Raw genomic sequence first — 20,760 nt, forward strand, 5'->3', positions numbered from 1 at the left:
AAATGGGAATTGATTTTTAGAAAACAATATTATCTTTATGTCATTTAATAAGCAAAGAATCATTATTTTGACAATAACAAGTTTGGGTACCAATTTTTCAGTTAAATACTTCTAAACCTGAGGTGGGAAACAGGCAATAGAATATGTAAAATCCCAAACTATTATAAGTTTCAGTGGAAATATGCCTAATGTTAGTATAAGAAAAAATAATCTTGGGAACATTATGGAGAGAGTAGATAATTACATATAATATGAAGAGGTTATGTTCTCTTGATGCTTAGAGTGTATGAAAGTTATATATTTTTGAAAATCATTCAGAGCTAATATTATATTTAGGTAGACTAGATAGCTTGCTATGATTATGTGGTACAATTACAGCATTAAAAAAATTCAGCATATTTACAGAGCACCTACCATATGCTAAGACCTGTACCAGGCATTTTCACACATAGGCAGTGCATTAGACAGCATATTATATTATAACACACAAGCAGGATCTGATGTCCTCGAAACAAATTCCTTCGCTTGTCATTTTTTGATACCTGGAATTCTGATCAAGCCTCAAAACATAAAACTTTTATCACTATTAAAATACAAATTGTATCTCTATTTCTTAAAAAATACATTTATTCCTTCAGGGAATTATTACTTGAGCCTTTAGTAACATCTACCCTTTGGCATGAATGATTACTGTATAATGTCTTCTGTAAGCGAGCTTTGACAGCAGAAGTAGGAATGAGTTTAGATGCTTTGACTATTTGAACTGATCTGGTACAGGACAAAAACTAAGAGCCACATGATAAAGATTGTTTATTTGTTTTGCCTACATTACACATCAAGTGAGACTGATCCTGGCTGCTTTTATTACCACTAATTGAACAAAACATAGCTTGTATATTAGATAAATGAAATATTTATACCTAAAAATCTAAGTTATTCTGTTTTTTCTTTGTAATATTCTCAGAATGACTCGTATGTTTTCACCGTGTAATAGTAGTACAAGCACATCAAATTATCAAAGAGTAAATTTCGCAGGCTCTGGTAACAAAGCAAGCTGGTGTATGGAAATGATTTCTGAGCTGGGGATATTCATGAGACATAATCTTGAGGCAACTCTGGTTTAAAGACACAGGGTTATGCAGACATGTCCTGTATTTGGAAAGGGGCATATTTAGAAGGGATCTTCCTGGGGCCTTCTTTCCTTAAGAAGATATCTTATTTCTCATCAGCATTTTAAAAAAGAGACCTGGATAAAATAATTAGAGTTTAAAATATACTTCTATCCATTCCTATCTTTTGTGTTCTTATAATTAATTTTCCTTCCTTCTCTTTCACTTCACTATTCATGCCACCACATTGAAACATTTCTTGTTGTTAGCAGGAGTTACGTGCATAGTTCACAAGATGAAATGTTTTAATAGCGTTGCTTCCATTTTAAAGGCAAGTTGGGGCTTGGCTAGATTTAAGAATTGCTTTGAAAATGTGGCTTAGTATATTGTTTCTAAATGACAATGTGGAATTAGAACAAGGGAACAGATCACACAATTTACACATGTTTATTTTATAGTGGAATTTTTCTGTTATGTAAATTTCAAAGTGCCTTTTTAATCCGTTGGTACTCTACCAACACTGGTTTTTTAAACTTTGTTTTTTCTTGTTTTTAATGTATATCTTTCATATTCATATTTGCATGAATACCTTCCATAATTATTTCAAATCGAGACCTTAATGAAAACAAACTCTTTCTGATTTCTTTTAATTGAAAATTTATTGAGTAAATTATAGATTCATATGCAGTTTTACATGCAGAGGTTCTGTGAACCCTTTGCCAATTTCCCCCAGTGCTAATATCTTACAAAATTATAGTACAGTATTATACCCTGGGGTATTTACTCAATCCACCAAGCATTTAGATTTCATCAATTTTCCGTGTCTTTATTTGTATGTATATATGTGTGTGTGTGTTTGATTCTGTATAGTTTTTCACATATATAGGTTCACGTATCCATCACCACAGTCAAGATGCTGAACAGTTCCAGCACCACAAGGGTTCCTCCTATTCCCTTTGTATAACTATTCCCTTTGTATAACTCCTATTCCCTTTGTATAACTCATCTCCCTTCTGTTCCCCGATTCCTAACCCCATGTAATCACTGATGTATTCCTCATTTCTAAAATTTTATAGTTTCAAAAATGTTGTATAAATGGAATGATACAGTCTGTAACTTTTTTGATTGACTTTCCCTATGTGTTTTAAATAACTGATACGTATTTTTTTTCACTGTGGATTTTGGTCAAAAGACTGTTAAGTATGTGATAAAACTCAATATTGATTTTCCTGTTATAGATTCAGGGTAAATTTGTACTTCTTTACATTTTAGCATTTATGGAAATGACTAACTCTTCATTATTTTTATTGATGGAGGGACCTGAGACCCAGTTGCATGGTACAGAATATGACAGGCTACAAACAAGAAGTATGTGACTGTGGGTCAGAGAAATATTGATGGCATTGCATTGATTTTTAACATGGATGATTCATGTGGACATTGATCATTGGAGTGTAATATGGACCAGGTTATCTCAAGGGTGTCCCAAGTGAGAGACAGAGGTAGATTTGGCATGAGAATGTCTAGTAGTTTACATTATCTTGAGCCTACTTTATGACCTTTATGGATCCTTAACTGAATGGAATGTGTTAAATGTATACACTGTTAATCCAGTGATTTCAGTGAAATAATTTTGGATCTAGAGGAAACAATGTAACTTAAAAAATGTGTGTATTGCAATGAATATGACATGGGCCAAAGAAACTTGCTCATTGTAGGCCCAAATTATAGAATTTATTTTATGTGTCTTCTCAGCTTATTTGTCCTATGGGAAAGGAAATAAACAAAAATTAATTAATATTCTTCACAATTAGACCTTTATGACTTCAAGAAGGTAGATAATGTCTTTTACATCTTTGTATCTGAGTGCTTAGCTAGAGAGAACATGCTCAGTAAATATGTGTCGAATAACTGTAGCTTATGTGGTTGGGAAGTCGCTAATGTAAGTGCATATTATCCTAGTACTCTTTTCAGTCAATATTTTCTTCATGTGTTAGTAAGAGATAGGTTGGAATTTTTAGCAGTAGTATCATACAGATCTTTAGAGATTTTATATTTATCTATGTACAGAACCCAGGTAATCAATTTGAGTTCATAGTCAGAGCTCCAGTTCATCAGAAGATGGAGAAAAGGCAGACTCCTGAAGTTGACATATGACAAGGGGATTTCTATAGTTTGCATTTTATTCACTTTTTCCCAATGCCCCTTTCTATTCTCACTGCTTTGTGGGGTGTCAGTATCACCCAACAATCATTTGAAGTGATTTTGAAGATACTGTTGTAAAACAGCAGTTGTAGTGGATTACTCAGGGTGCTGCATTGTACAACGAAAATAGGCTTAAGTAGAAAACTAATGGCTACCTAGAAGTGTCTTTTGTGGCAGGAAATATTTAGATAGTTTGTTCATCACCTGTATTTATCATTTGCTGCTTCAGTCTATTATAACATTTTTTTCTTTCAATTCTCTAAATATTATAAAGAAATGATTACAGTGTGGAACACACATAATGATTAATACATGAAACACACACATATGTTTTATTTCACACTGATTCAAGATACATTTGATGGAAGAAGAGATTTCTGGCTTTTCCACAGTTAATGTGTAATGTTTGGCATGTAAATAGACACTCAAAACAGATTTTTTGAATACAAGAGTGGTAGTATTTGTAATTTAAAACTGATGCAGAGGGATGTGCCAGTTTCAGTACTTCAAGGACTCCATAAAGGCAGGATCATAATTAGTCTAGTTCTTATTAGTATATTTCTCAGTGACTCTGAATTTTCCAAGAACACCAGACGCTTCTAGTTCCTGGCTTGTGTACTCCAGCAGCTGTCAGTGGTTCAGTGTGCAGGCCCTTATCCCTCTCATATATACAACTTCCCAATCATAAGACAGGCCCATAAGATCCTGCAAAATTTGGTTCCACTCTTTCTGTTTCTACTATTCCTGAGTTTAAAATGACTTCCTTCTTTTTCTTTTTTTCTTTTTTGAGACAGTTCTCTCTCCAGGCTGGAGTGCAGTGGCACCATCATGGCTAACTGCAGCCTCGGCCTCCATGGATTCAAGCTATCCTCCCAACTCGGACTCCTGAGTATTTGGGACTACAGGTGCATACCACCATACAAGGCTAATTTTTTTTAATTTTTATTTTTTGTAGAGACAAGGTTTTGCCATGTTTCCCAGGCTGGTCTCAATCTCCTGGGCTCAAGCCTTCTGCCCACCATGGCCTCCTAAAGTGCTGGGATTACAGGCATGAGCCACTGTGCCTAGCCTAAAGTGACCTTCTGTTACCTATTCTAAAGTTAAGAAGAAAACAAAAATGGAAAAACAAGCAACTTAGACTGCAGCCTTCACTCTTGAGTGGGACAGATTTCTATAGATCCATTATCTCATTTGAGTCTTACAACAACCTGAGAGGTGGGCATTATATTATCTATTTGGCAATTGAGAAAATAGAGGCTTATAGAGGCTATTAAACTAGTCTGATGTCATAAGTGCTGGAACTAGTCTTTGGTCTTATAGCAATGAGATTCTAAAGCTATACAGTTAGGTTATTGCTGGATTTGTCTCTTCTGCCTTTGGTATAGAACCTACTTGCTCTGTCTGGACCATCTCTGTATCTATTGCTTTTTTCCTCATTTTTGTGTCTTTTCATTCCCTGGAGATTGATGCTTTAGATATGCTACTGGTTTGATAACAGCTTTGCTTCAGTAGTGGTTTAAAATTGGCCACAGATGCTTTGCTGCTTCTCTCATCAAGAAGTGATATCTATTTTTCCTCCTCTTGTACCAAGGAGGTAAACTTGTGACTTGCTTTGAATAATACAGTGTGGTGTATGTAATATTGTATCAGTTATGGGCTTTAAGAGGGCTGGCAGCTATCACTTTCACTCTCTTGGACCCCCAGGCCATCATGTAGTGTGGTTGGCTACCCTATTGGAGATGCTGCGAGGAGAGTGAGAGAGATGCCTGGTTAGCTAGCAGTTGTTCCAGCTATCTCAGCTGAATCATCAGGTGTGTGAGTAGGGTAATTTTGGATGTCAGCCCCAAATGAGTCCTCAGAAAACTGCTTCTGCATAAATGGCCTATGTGAGATCAGGAGAAAAGCCAGCCAGCTGAGCCTTGCTCAAATTGTAAAATCATAAGCAAATACACAGTCGTGTTAAGCCATTAAATTTAGGAGTGTTTTGTTTTGTAGAAATAGATATCTGAAATACCCAGTGACTTACACATTTACTTCATCTCCATATACTGAAGACTGAATGTTGGTTTCTATCATCCCTATGCCCATCCCAAGATACTGGGCCCTCAGGCAAGGTGAGGTTCTAGTTTCTGTAGGAAAGGGAAAGAAATTTAAGGGATATGGGGTATTAAAAATTAGACAAGTGAAGATGCAGTTGGTATAAGAAAATTAATTTCAACTCTCTGAAGGCTGTTTTGCAAGAGGAATATAGTTGGTTTTGAGAATTCAAGGAATGGAAAGATGAAACACGTTGATAATCCACATATGAATAAATACGTTTAATTTCAGTGTGATGAAGCTTTCTTTATAGGTGCTTCACAAAGGGGCTTTGGCTTTCCACCTTGTTGAGATATGTGACTGTTGTGGAGGGGTGCTTCTTGGTCTTCCTTCAAGAAAGAACTTGTTCTTCAGCTATGAGGAATACAGGTAGATAACAGGTCTTGGATCCCAAACCTTTAGAATCCTCTGCAAGATTCAAGCTCAGGACGTGCTTTTCCAGATCGTCTCCCAGCCAATGACTGAGCATGATGGGATTCTAGGGATCTGACCATTTCTTCCAATGTAGGATTCACTTGACCAGTTGTCTTTTTGGCAGAGTGCCACATGGGTTAGTCAAGACACTGTGGAATTTTTATTGCATTCCCTGCATTGTTCTCCATGTCCAATTCTTACCCTCTTTTTCCCCCCACAAATGTCAGATCTGCCTTGCAGTCTGAAGGCTTTCCTTGCATAACCTTTTTTCATTCCCCTTTACCTTTCCTGCTGTTACTCCCCAGCAGTCTCGTACTTTTAACTCTGGCTCAGCATCTGCTTCTGAGCAAGGTGCAGTTGAGAGAACTAAAATGACAAATCTGTCAGATTAATATGATCTATAGCTTGTTTGCTTCTAGGTAGAGTTGGATAATCATTTTACAACAATTCTAAGAAAACTTAGTGCATTTTACTGCATGAGATGGCTTTTGAAGTAGAGAAGATACCTGTCTAAATCACCAGCTTTATACTTTGGGAAATCTGTTTCCTGCCGAGTTTCAAAATTGCATTCGTCTTATGGTCCTTAAATTTACTTTACGTCCTAATATTTGTAACTACATAGAGTCATTTGAATCTGCTAAACATAGCACAAAAGGTGGAAATCATCACTATTTAGTAAAAGACATCTATTTAAATAAAGCTCCTTGCAACATGTATTCAGCTATGAGGAATTTTCTGAGCAAGTAGCACTAACATTGAAGATTATTAAAGAAAAAGGAGTAGAAATCATGATGCTATTTATTATCATTTGAAAGGTATATTTTATTTTGTTCTATTAATATGTTTCAGTATGAATGAGGCACTCAGATCTTGGATAATTAGCACATAACAAATAACAAATAATAAAAATCATTTATCGGACACTATTAAACTGTGCCTTTCTTACATATATTCTTTCTATTAAAATGTGCTGAAATTTACTTCATAATCTTGAGTTGTAATAAAGTGTTTTAAGGTTATTACTTTTTAAAAATGTTGTGCTTATGTGATATGAATGGAAAACAAATACTTTAGAGGTTTGAAATTATAAAATCAGAAAATAATATTAGGCAGCCTTCGTATTCCCAGACCTCTTGTATTTATAAAGGGGGATCTAGGGCAAAAATAATTGCCCAAACATAATATTCATAACATTTCTCTGAGTGGGCCTCTGCATACTCCAACCTCTCTTCTACTTCTTGTTCTTTTTTTTTTCTTTTGAGATGGAGTCTCGCTCTTGTTGCCCAGGATGGAGTGCAGTGGCATGATCTCGGCTCACTGCAACCTTTGCCTCCCCAGCTCAAGCAATTCTCCTACCTCAGCCTCCCAAATAGCTGGGATTACAGGCGCCCGTCACCACACCCAGCTAATTTTTGTATTTTTAGTAGAGATGAGATTTCACCATGTTGGCCAGGCTGGTCTCGACCTCCTGACTCAGATGATCCGCCCGCCTTGGCCTCCCAAAGTGCTGGGATTGCAGGCCTGAGCCACTGTGCCTGGCCCAGCCTATCTTATTCTTTTGAAAATACTTTTGGAGTCCATTGATATCTTCTGTGAGACCTGGTGGGAAGAAATAGGCCTCACGGCACACTGAGTTTTTGAGTTGCCCTCCACATTTTTAAAGCTGATCATTATTGAGTCCCTATTATCTGACAGATACTCTCATAAGTTATTTATTTAAATTATCCCATTAAACATTATCACAATTATATTAGATGGGGACTGTTATTATTTCCATCTTACACACAAGAAATGTGAGGCATAGAGAGGTTAAATAATTTGAGCAGTGTTACTGTAACTCACTTTTAAAAATTATTTGATATATTAAATGGCAGTGCTTGGTTTTAACCCAGCTGTGACTGGCTGTGAGGTCCATCCCATCATGCCCATTATGTTACCTCAACTTTTATATTGTCCTACTTCCTTTGCTGTGCTCTCAGTCACTGAGAGATGAAAGTGCTGCTAGTTGGCATAGAAGAAACTGCTGCTGCTGCGGCTTCTACTGTTGTCTGCCATCTCTGTTACCATCAAGACCTGGGCTGTGTATGCTCAAGGTGCAGGGAGCTAATGTATAAGGAGTTAAAGGAACACTTGCTGCTGCCAAATATGTTGTTATCACTAACTGCACCACTGCTGTCATTAGTGCTGCTGCCAACACTGCAAGCCCTGCTGCTGCCAGTGCCAATTCTGCTGATGCCTGGGGCTCTCCATGTCCCAGGGTGATTCTGTAGACAAGCAGCTGCTTTTAGATTTCACTTGCTCATTACCTGTAGATCCTTTGCCTTAGAACTCAAGCTTAAGCCCATGAAGCCTGGGATAGAACACAATTGGAGGTATGTTTTATCTTCCCTAGCATCTGGGACAACTGGCCTTGAACCAAACATGTGCACCTCGTTTTTCTTTTCCCTTCTTCCTCTGAGATTTCTTTTCCCAGAGGCTCTTTCTTATTTCATGCAATGCTCCACTAGCCCTGGAAACAGGAACATAAACACTCGAACCCTAGAATGAACATAATTTAGTCTTAACTACATTCGATATTTTAGTTTGAAAGAAATGAAGCACTCACATTTCATAATCCTGAACACATATAAATTTACACTTAGTTATCTGTGCAAAAATTGAATCATGATAATTATTAAAGAATTACTATGCAAGTGTAGATAACTTTGGTATAAACCAAGAGTGGTTTCAGTATACTTTTGTAAAAAAAAACACTACAGTTCAAAAATTCAGGTCTATCTTTGAAGCTCTATCAATAATTCATATACCTCATATCAAAAAGCTTACCAACGGACAAGATGATTTTGTTAGTGGGAGTGGTTTACTTTTTACTTTTGCTTCCAACCCTAACTCACAAGAAGGGCAATAGTCTATCAAAGCTGGAAAATAAGAAAACAGCATTCAAATTTACAAACCTCTGTTTACTAAAAACATGCAAAATAAATAATTTTTTTTTGAGACAGTGTCTCGTGTCTCCCAGGCTGGAATGCAGTGGCATGATCATGGCTCAATGCAGCCTCGACCTCCCAGGCTCAAGACTTCCTTCCACCTCAGTGCCCCCAAGTAGCTGGGACTTCAGATGCATGCCATAATGCTTGGCTAATTTTTAATTTTTTGTAGAGATGGGGTCTCCCTTTGTTGCTCACAGTGCTCTTGAACTCCCGAGTTCAAGCAGTCCTCCCGCCATGACCTTGCAAAATGTTGGGATGACAGCTGTAAGCCACTGCGCCTGGCTAAAATAAAGAATTTTTAAATGGAGGAAAAGAATCTTACGTTGTTTAATTCTTTATTGTCTTAACTGAAAGCAAAAGCCTGTTTGAACTTTTTTTAATCGAGAAAAGCATATGGGGAGAAAAGAGCTCTAAGTTCCATGCCAGATGCTAAAAAAAAAAAAAATTGTTTACCAGTAGTCTAGTGGGGCAGGGGGTGGGGGTAAAAGAAAAAGTTGTATTAAAATCTTGATGAAGATATTCTGCATCAAGGACTATTTTATTTTTTCTTAAGGGCGAAACGATCTATTTTTTTGTTTGAGGTCAATGAAAGTTTATGTTTTTATCCCACCTGGGATAATAACAATTGAGAGTTTTGTGTTTTATTTTTTCTAATTGAGAATATGGCGATTGGTAAATAATATGGTAAGTAATTTGCATTTAGAATAAGGTGAGGTTCTTGGTTTTCCAGATTATTGATTTGTGGAATGAATTTGCATCTAGACTCTTTCTTTTCAGTAAATTTCATGAGAAATGTAATTGTTTTTAGTAATATAATTTTATTAAAAACTTTAAATGTGAGAATTTGGGGATGTATTCATATTTAAAGTTATAACATGTTAGATGTTGTCATACTGTATGTGTATATGTGTATTCTATGTGTCTGTGTGTATGTGTGTATATTTAGCGGACATTTTTCTTTTTAATTGATTAGGTTTTCTTAATTGTAAAGTTGGAATGAAAGAAAAATGTATTAGTATATGATGCATGAAAAACAAACCAGTGATGCTATTGTGTTTAAGCATCTCTATATGGATATGGGTTTTGTTATATTTTGCGAGCTACATGCCAGAGTATATTGTAAAGAACTCTATTTATATGTAAAATAAAAATGAGAAAGCAGTGCAGAGAGAAATGAAATATAATTGCCTTACATTTCTGATTCTCCTTCATTTTTAGTTTTTAATGGGAATTTCTGTCTTTTGTCTGCATGAAGATGCTAATGTTCTCTTAATGTACTTAAAATTGTAGAGTAAGAACTTTGAAATTTGTAGGAAGACAAATGGCATTTATAAATATTAGTGTTTATGAGTACTTAATATCCCCTCTGTCATCTGCATTTAATGTTTTCATTTCCTTTTAACAATATGTGTAAGAACTCATTGTGCTGTGCTTAGAGTTTTTTTTACTAGATAGAATTTTTTTCTTATCCTGTAAACCTGTTTAAGCAGATGAGATCTGAAAGTAGTTGAATTCAGAGCTCTTAATTGAGCAGAGTGTTTCGCAATAGCTTTTCCAAGAAAATTTTAAAAGATTAAAATTTTAATCTTTGTCATATAGACCACAGAAACTTTCATTCATACATCCTTAGAAAATTAAAACAAGACAAAATAACAATTTTGGAAATAATCAATTAAAACCATAACTATATGGGGAATCTTTGGAAATGGAAGGCTCACAACCTACCTATATATGAAGCCAGTATTGTCTGAACTGAATTCTACCACAGGGCGGACTTTTTGTTTTAAACGTCTGCATTGATTAACCTGTGAAAGGAGAACTTTGAATTAAAAATAATGACAGCACCTCAATTATGGTGATTTTACTGAAAGACTACTACCATATTAAGATGCATTCTAGGTTTCCAGAGTCATGGCAGCTGCCAAACACCAACATTTTTCCCTGAGAATAGGTTTAGTGTAGTGTGTTTTTCAAGGACAAGTTGCTCAGTTATTGTCTCAGTGAGCCCTGCTAGTTAATATTCAACAGTTTTCTTAATCAAAATTGTGGTTTTGCTCCCTAGAGTGTTTGTGAAAATGATTATATGTTTATCAGAGCCTTCAACAGCAGAAACAGAGAATTCCTGGGCTAGGTGCTGCTAATGAGAACCTATTTGAATCCGAGGGTGCTGATAAGAAAAGGAAAATGCTGTCAGAATACATTGTTTATAAAAAAATAATTACTATAGCTCAAAAAGTCAAACCTTTTTTTGAAGCCCTCGTACCTTATATAACTTCAGTTATTTATCTGGGATAATGGGGAGGCAGGGATATGGTGATATCCAGCAATCCACTCCAGGAATGGTATTCCAGTGATTAACTAGTCTGGGGGTCTGTTAATCATTGCTTTGTTGCATACCTTATTAAGGGTCTTCACAACATGATTCCTTTAGATTACAAAAAGGTCTTAATGAAGTAAAGCTTGTGAGGCATTAGAGAGCTCAGTCTGGCATTGTACAAATGGTATTGAAGACTCATATGGGAAAAACAAGCTTTGCCAAATAAAATAATGCAACAGCTAACATTTTCTATGAAATATTGTGCCTACGATGCATGTTTTGTTACTGCTTTTGTTTTTAATCTCAAACTGTTTTCTACTGTCAGGTGATACTGCCCTTGAAACAGAGCTGTCCTGGTTCAATGTGACTTTTTCTACCATGGGTACCTATTACTTCCTTCTCACATCCCCTCAACTCATGCACACATATACACACATACATGTGAAAGAATCAAGGATGCATAGTTTGAATAATATGATCTCTGTAATACTATAAAGAACATTTACTTTTGGATTTGTTTTGTCTGTAATGAGCTCTATGGGAATTAAATCTTCTGAAAACAGTCTTTTTAAAATATTAGCTTGATGGATTTCTTCTAGCATTAGAATTTCTTTCTTTCTTTTTTTTTTCTTTTTTTGAGACAGAGTCTCGCTCTGTTTCCCAGGCTGCAGTGCAATGTCATGATCTCAGCTCACTGCAACCTCCACCTCCCAGGTTCAAGCGATTCTCCTGCCTTAGCCTCCTGAGTAGCTGGGATTACAGGCGTCCGCCACTACGCCCAGCTAATTTTTGTATTTTTAGTAGAGATGGGATTTTACCATGTTGGCCAGGCTGGTTCCGAACTCCTGACCTCAGGTGATCCTCCTGCCTGGGCCTCCCAAAGTGTTGGGATTACAGGTGTGAGCCACCCTGCCCAGCCAGAAAGTTTTAGTCAATAACAAAAACACATTTTTTGAGTAGTTGTTTAACATAGTTAAAAGCATACTTGAACATTAATTAGGAAACAATAAACATACATCCCATAGGAGTTAATCTTTGTAAACAACACCAGTTTTGAAGGCTACAGCCAGTTATATTGATCACTTCAGTGATACTGAGACATGTATTGCACTTTATGCATTGATATTTGACATAGAAAGATCAGCACATTAATGTAAAAAATTGCCACTATGTATTTGAAATTTAAGCCCTACTATTAGCTAATATTCAAAATAACTCATGCACTTGATATTGTAATGTGTAGTCAACTGATTTTTCTTTTTAAATAGATTGATTGTTGTATACATTAGAGGCAGAATCTCACTCTGTCATCTAGGCTGGAGAGCAGTGGTACAATTATGGTTCACTGCAGCTTCCAACTCCTGGGCACAAGCAATCCTCCTGCCTTAGCCTCCCAAGTAGCTAAGACTATAGGTATGCACCACTATGCCCAACTAATTATTTTTAATTTTTTTTGTAAATGTGGGCTCTTGCATTGTTGCTCAGTCTAATCTGGAACCCCTGGTCTCAAGTGACTCCTGCTTCAGCCTTCCAAAGTACTGGGATTATAGGCATCCTATACCTGCCCCAATTCTGTATTTTTATTTATTCTTAGTTACAGTTTATAATTGTTTCCAAATGTGAATCATAATCAGATTGATTCAATACCAGGTTTTAGAAGAATTGTGTATCAACTAGTCCACTTTGAAGAGGAAAACCACATAGTAAGTTAAACTAGTGAATTTAATTTAAAAATATTTTTAAAGTATGACAAAAGAGTAACTTCCCTCTAAGATATAGAGAAACCTAAGTGGTACTGTGAAGCTAAAGGAATGTAACCAAAGAATGACAAACTTGGAAGAGGATCAGTTCTTAAAGATAAGGTGTAATTCATCTCACTGGAGAGCAGAGAAATTCTCGAGTTTGGCTGAGCATCCAGAGATGGCCCATAGTCAAGGGGCAAGCTGGCAGCCAGTAGAACAGTCGACATGGATAACCAAACCAGTGGCTGTGTTTCAGAGGACATGAGCACCCTCCAGGGAAGAGTATGGGTAGGCTCAGTAGGACTGCTGGAGGGGAGCGGGCTTCAGGTAGATGGCCCACAGGCCTACAGAGGGAATTTTGACTCTGATGGGCATTTCTTTCTGGAGAGGGCCTTGGGAAGATTGTCTCTAGCTTGAGACTGCAAGATTGGCAAGCAATCATATGTTCTTATACCCTTCATGACTTGGCGGGGCTACACTGAATGTCCTCACATTCACTGACTCCTGTGTCACCAGAAAACATGGAAGAGCCCCTTCCCCCAGCGTCCTCTACTGGGAACACTCAGCATCACATCCATTGTAAAGAAAAAATACTTAAAATGATTCTATCTGTGATCATAGGACATGTATTTGTTGAAAGGTGCATTAGGAGCTGGGAGGCAATTAATTCATAACTGGCACACATCGCCTTACATTTAGGTACTGGTTATAGCTAATATTATAGCAAAAATGACAACTCTAAATGCCTTAAGAATGTCATGTTTCTTCCAGGTGCCTAATTTTAGCCCCTTGCACTTGTCCATCTTGATTAGTCACATTATCCTAGTTTTCAGTAGCTGAACTTAGGCCTGTGCTTATTTTTCACCATATCCTTCAGACACACCACCTATAGCTCTCTGCAGTGGGAATGAAAGCCTGTCTACATATACCACTTTAAGTACGCTCAAATTCTTGGAGTATTTCAGCAGCTTTAGTCAAAGGAATTCATGGTGTGTCAATAGACTCTATTCTAATTAAAACCATTCGGATCACTTTTATAAGCAAGTGAAGAAAACTGTTTACCCCCAGTGTGTGCACTAGTAACAACAGACAGTTCATTTCACAAAGCTAAAGAGCAATATTGATGATAGGGCATTAAGGAACATGCAAGTGCATAGATAAATTTGTTACTAGTCATTGTTTTTCTCTGTTATTAGTACAACCATTATTGTGGTTTAGGTGAGAAAAAGTTATTAGTGACTGCTTTCTGGTGCTTTATAGGTGCTGTCATTTACTTTCATGTTCATATACTGTTGTAATCATGTATGAATCAGTTGCCAACTATTATATATTATGCATATGTAAGAGACAGGTATTCAGGTACATGCAGGTATCAAATATGATGTTTAAAAAGATACATATTAATAATTCCTAGATAATGGTGGTTTATTATGAACCATAGTAACAGTTAGATGCAAAATCATTCACAGTATTTATGTCTGTTGTTGCTTTAACATAGGAATTACCAATAGCAAGCATATTTTGTTCTCCTAGCAGCCAGAACAGTTTTGTTATACATCATTTATTCTTCCTTAAAAGAAAAAAAAATCCCTTATAGAAATACTATTATTCCTTTGACAATTTGCTTTGGATTCGTAATCTTTCCTTAGGGTGCTATATTTTTATCTTTAGGTAAAAGAAGGAAAGGGGTACAAAATCCAACAAATAAATTGTAAGCAATTACATTTTTAAGAGTGTTGCAGGAGCATTAACATTGAGAAACTAATACTTAAGTACAAATGGTTTAATTGTAGTGTGGAAATTAGGTGATGCTATAAAAACTATTATGATTTACATCTGTAAAATTAGTAATGGAATGATTATAGGACAAAAAATATGCTTTGGTATGAAATTGTTTTATAAGAATCTTCTATCATAAAGGTAAAACCTACTAACCCTGAATGTAAGATCTATGAATGAATTTACCTTTATCTACCATGAAAATAACAAAGCATAAACCAGGTGCAGTGGCTCACGCCCGTAATCCCAGCACTTTGGGAGGCCGAGGCGGGCGGATCACTTGAGGTCAGGAGTTCAAGACCAGCCTGGCCAAGTCAACATGGTAAAACCTCGTTTTACTAAAAGTAAAAAAAATTAGCTGGGCATAATGGTGCATGCCTGTAATCCCAGCTACTCAGGAGGCTGAGGCAGGAGAATCGTCTGAGCATGGGAGGCGGAGGTTGTAGTGAGCCGAGATCTTGGCACTGCACTCCAGCCTGGGCGACAGAGCAAGAAGGACTCTTCTCAAAAAAAAAAAAAAAAAGAAAATAAAAGAAAAGAACACAGCATAAGTGTAGTGGACCTAAGAGTACTCTTAGGCACTATTCCCAATGTTAATGAACTTAAAATCTGTAGTTTTTAAACTGTTGATATTTTTTATATTGCAGTACCAAGAAATGTACAAAATAATTGAGTCAAAAGTATACAATTTATTTAGAACAAAAAAGGATATGAAAGAGATGATGATAATAAATGAGTATATTGAAGAGATAATAAAATGATGGACAAGGACATGAACCTAGTAAATAATGTGATAAGCTATCAATTAGCAGATAACCACAAAATACATCATTTCCATGGCTCTGTGAAAACAAAGCTTAAAAAAATGATTTTTTTCCCTTTGGTTATGAAGGATAACAATTAATTATAGAGCACATTTATTGAGTGTCCACTAGGTATGTGACTGATATGCACACAATTAGTTATTTTTACTAGTCGTTTCACTAAGATATAAATTATTCTGGACTTTTTATAAGTTTTAAATACAAGTTCAAACACCACAAGAGACTTGCACAAGGTCATACAGGCCAAAGTAGTGAACAGAGATACAAATCTTAGATTGCACATCCTCAAAGCCCAGGCCCTTTCTACTATATAGTGTGGCTTCTAAAAATTAAAAATAGTGAAACTGTTTGGTTCTTGATGTGCTAGGGATTTGATAATTTCATAAATTCCATATGGAATTTAAAGACTGAATATTCAGCTAGTTGATGTCTCTCTCTTTTCTCTCTCTCTCCTCTCTCTCTCTTTTTTTTTTTTTTAAAGAAACAGGATCTTGGTCTCTTGTCCAGACTGAAGTGCAGGGGTGTGTCATAGCTCACTGGAGCTTCAAACTCCTGGGCTGAAGCAATCCTTCCGCCTCAGCCTCCCAAGCAGCAGGACTATAAGTGCACATCACTATGCCAATCCTGTTTTTATTTACTTATTTATTTATTTATGACTTTTGTTTTTGAGATGGAGTCTCACTCTGTTGCCCAGGAGAGCAGTGGCGCAATCTCGGCTCGCTGCAACCTCTGCCTCCCAGGTTCAAGCAATTCTCTTGCCTTGGCCTCCTGAGTAGCTGGGATTACAGGAGCATGCCACCATGCTTGACTAATTTTTGTATTTTTAGTAGAGATGGGGTTTCACCATGTTGGTCAGACGTCTTCAACTCCAGACCTCATGATCCACTGGCCTTGGCCTCCCAAAGTGCTGGGATTACAGGCGTGAGCCACTGCGCCTGGCCATGTTTTTACTTTTTATTGTAGAGGGGGGGTCTTGCTTTGTTGCCTAGGCTGGTCTCGAACTCGTGGCCTCAAGCTATCCTATAGTCTCAACCTCCCAAAACACTGGGGTTACAGACATGTGCCACCATATCAGCACTCAGGTGGTAATTTCCATGACATGTTTAGTCACTTAACTTTTATTATGTTTTTCCCTAAAGTGCATACACAGGTGAAAACTAAAATGTGACATAAATAAGCAGGGTGAATATATTATATATATATATATATTTGTTGTTGTTGTTGAGACAGAGTCTGGCTCTGTCTCCCAGGCTGGAGTGCAGTGGCGCCATCTCGGCTCTCTGCAAGCTCCGCCTCCCTGGTTCACGCCATTCTCCTGCCTCAGCCTTCCAAGTAGCTGGGACTACAGGCGCCGGCCGCTACGCCCAGCTAATTTTTTGCATTTTTAGTAGAGACGGGGTTTCACCGTGTTAGCCAGGATGGTCTCGATCTCCTGACCTCGTGATCCGCCCTCCTCGGCCTCCCAAAGTGCTGGGATTACAGGCATGAGCCACCGCGCCCAGCCCTATATTATAATTTTCTTAAAAATTATTACTTCTCTTACAAGTGGGAACCTTATTTTTTTTTATTTTTATTTTTTGCTGTTGTAGCATTCACTGCTATTTTCCTGTTAACCTCTTGGTACACATAACAAAAATTAAGTGTGTTTATTTCAACGTTGTGGCTTATTTATAGATTCTTATTAAACATTGCTTCTTAACTAGAATAGAAATGAAAATAATTATCACAATAGCGAATAATCTCTTTTGTTTTCTGTTATCTCATTATACCAATGAATATTTTGAGTATTTTGAGGATTATTTATCATACTTTTCCAATTAGAAAACGAGTTTCTTAAAGGTTATATTATTTTCTATTAATGAGAGAGGCTGCACACACAGGTTATTAAATAAATATTATAGGTTAAACATCTGATTATTGTGAGTGAAGAGAAAATTACCAGATAGAGTTTTGCTAAATGTAACAAGTAAGATGCTTAATGGACTCATGGAGTTTCTAAACTTGGCAAGATAAGTCTGTTATAATAGGCAAATTTACCATCCTAGAAGAAGAAATATTACATTCTCATCAGTAAGTGCCCTGACAAATGGTCCAGCATTAGAAAAATTTATCATTTTTTTAAATAAGGAACTGTTGTGATATTATCAGGCAGAGGTTAAATGCTTTGCTAGAAAGATCTATGTATTTAGTCTATTCTCGCACTGCCATAAATAAATACTGAGACTGGGTAATTTATAAAGGAAAGAGGTTTAATTGACTCATAGTTCCACATGGCTGGGGAGGCCTCAGGAAACTTACAGTTATGGCGCATGGGAAAGGGGAAGCAAGGACTTTCTTCACGTGGTGGCAGGACAGAGAAGTGAGGATGCAGGAAAAACTGCCATTTACAAAACCATCAGATCTCATGAGAGTTCACTCACTGTTGTAAGAACAGTATGGGGGAAACCACCCCCATAATCCAGTCACTTTCTAGCAGGTCTCTCCCTCAACAACTGGGGATTACAATGCAGAATGAGATTTGCGTGGGGACACAAAGCCTAACCATATCAGTCTAAAAATGTATAGGTCATAAAAATTGCTTAGAAATATGTTTAGAGGCATCATAGACAGGTGAATAGAAAATGAGCTTTAGAGTCTACAGGACCCTGGTTTGAATTCCAGCTCTGTCATTAGCTCTGTGAATTTCTTCACTTACAAAATAAAAATAATATTATAAAAACAATACTATATCTTCATATAAGGTTTTAGTGAGGATTAACTGTAATAATGAATAAAAAAGTAACTGACATCAAAACGATGCACAACAAATGTCACTACTTTTAATTTTAAGTATTAAAGTGATATATTTTATGCTGATTATTTTATGTACTGGAGATTATATTATTCTGAATTTTTAGAGAGAAAAATCAAGGGAATTTTAAACATCGTGAAAGGCCTACTTGTTCACACAGTTTTTAAATTGTGAAAGACATTCAAAAAATAATTTTCATTATGTTTCTAGGGTAAATATGTCCAATGCTTTTTAGCTCTTGAAAAAATTTAGCCTGATTTTTGTTGCCGTCCTTTTGTACTGTAATTAGTGTCCTCAGCTCAAACAAGGTGCTGGTGACTCACCCTTTCTCTAAGGTCATGGGTGTGGTAGGATCTTTAGGCTTCCTTCTTACAAGTCACAGAGTTCAGGAAAAAGACATTCTTGTTGGGTTGGACTTATCGCATGCTCTTATAACAGCCCATTGTTAGTGTAGAATTAACTACAGAGTTTTTGTTATGTCTTGTAAAAATCAGATCACTTTTGTAAAAATGGCAGTTGAACATCAAGATAACTTTTATGTTATATTTCCAAATGGGTACATGGATCTATATATTAAGAATTTTTAGTTGAAACAGTTTAGTGTTTCTGTTTTTGGCTCTGTAATTGACTTCCTTCAGGCTAACTTCATATACTCTCTCCTCCACCTTCTGGTGTTTGTGAAACGAAGGGTGAAAAGGACAAGTGCAGTTATGATTTTCATCTCAAAATGTTGGACTTTTCTATCTAATTAAGTTGTCCCAGAACACATTATAAAATATTTGCAACCACAAGGAATCTAATAGCCTAAGAAAACTGAAAAACAACCCCAGCTTTTTGTTTGTTTGTTTTCTCCTTAGGGAATAACTATAAATGGAAATTAGAGATAAGATAATTAATATTGTTCTGTAAATATTCAGTCATCCTGAAATAGTCACGCCTGTCATAGGATGGAGCATTATTATTTACTAGGATTACAAGCCAGTCGATCAACTGACATCCTGTGGCTAATTGTGGATTGATGTTTTAAAGAAAATATATTTATTAAGCATCTGCAATTTTATAATTACATTTCATACATTACCATTTTGATTTTTAGCAACATTTTGTCCTTAAAAATTATGTGTGTGTGTAGTCCTCATTTTACATATGAGATAATTAAGGTTCAGACAAGTCAAACTTTTTTCAAGGTCATACAGTTAAAAAATGGCAAAATCAAATTTCAACCCTGTTTGGTTTGCTTGGTTTGTTAACATGTGCCTTTGTTTCTGTACTTATCTTTAGTGCCTTGCTGACCGAAATACAAAGTTTACTCATTTTTATACAATTCTTCTTATTTTTAGGAGATAAAAATAAAAACACTGTAGTTCATTCCCAACTAACAATGAACTACTATAAGAGCATGTAATAAACCCAGTCCAACAAGAATGTCTTTTGTTAGAACTCTTTTTCTCCTGTTCTCAGTAAAAATTTATTTATTTCTTGAAATGTTTATTGATTATCTGCTGGTGCTTGGTATTCTATTTCACTGCTGGGTACAGCAATGAAAACAGATGGATGCAATCCTTGCTTTCATGAAGCATACTTTCTAATTCCCGACAACCAGTTGGGAAAACAAGCAATAGAAATATCAGGTAATGATACATGCTATGAAGAAAATTTAAATGAGGTGAGGTGATTGAGACTTACAAAGCAGCCTCGTTGCATTGGCTATTCAGACAAGGTCTCCCCATGTAAGTGATATCTAAAAACTGAGGTTATACTAGCCAAAACGTGTCAGCCACATGATAACTGACGGTGGAAGTTGTTGTTAGTGAGGGCAAAGAATCTAAATGTGCCTGGACAGTAGTGAGTGAAGGGCAGAGAGGTGAGCAATGAGGTCAGAAAGTAGGCCTGTTCAGATCCCATAAGGGTAGGACAAACATGAAGGTAACTCTCTCAGGTCTGTGGAGTGTATATTGTGGGGACAAGAATGAAAGCAGAGATACCAGAGGGGAGATGTGTGCTGCTGCTGAGTGAAAGGGGCAGCTCTTTGTCCTCAATTGCAATGGATTGGATGTGGTGGTCAGTGAAAAGTGGAATCTTGAATAGTTCCTTGACTTTCCTTGAGTATACTGGATGATGGTGCAGTTTATTGAGAAGAGGGTACAAGAGGTAGAAGAGATTGGATGTTGGGAGTGAGAAATTCATTTTTGTTTGGACCAAGTTAAACTGGAAATATTTGAACCATGTGAAACCGCTGATATTCATATTTTGACCATCAAAAATGGCAATTTGATGTAGTTCAACCTAATACCTATTAGACCTCCTTATGGAGCTATATTAAATAGGCCATTGCACACATAAGTCTGAAATACCAGCAGACAACCTGGGACGAGTACATAGATTTGAAACTCATCACGTAGTACAAATGAAGTCAAAAAATAGATAAAGAACAGGGCCCCAAATAACCCAAGGTTGAAGCAAGATGAATTATATGGATTGGCAAGGTCTGG

General features: G+C 36.5%; 1 protein-coding gene across 2 annotated transcripts in view; it reads left to right on the top strand.

Moving 5' to 3' along the window:
* The window catches only part of CCSER1 (coiled-coil serine rich protein 1), an 870,293-nt gene that overhangs the window by 93,446 nt on the left and 756,087 nt on the right, over positions 1–20,760 (top strand). The window contains exon 1 of one of the 2 annotated variants that reach the window (XM_033214832.1): positions 7,885–8,197. The exons of the other annotated variant lie outside the window; for it this stretch is intronic. The gene's annotated coding sequence lies outside the window, so the exon portion shown is untranslated. Of the gene's footprint in view, positions 1–7,884; positions 8,198–20,760 lie in introns of those variants that run through there. 2 annotated transcript variants of the gene reach the window in all.

The sequence above is a fragment of the Trachypithecus francoisi genome, unplaced genomic scaffold (genome assembly GCF_009764315.1).
Source record: "Trachypithecus francoisi isolate TF-2019V2 unplaced genomic scaffold, Tfra_2.0 Lachesis_group1, whole genome shotgun sequence".
Taxonomy (NCBI): domain Eukaryota; kingdom Metazoa; phylum Chordata; class Mammalia; order Primates; family Cercopithecidae; genus Trachypithecus; species Trachypithecus francoisi.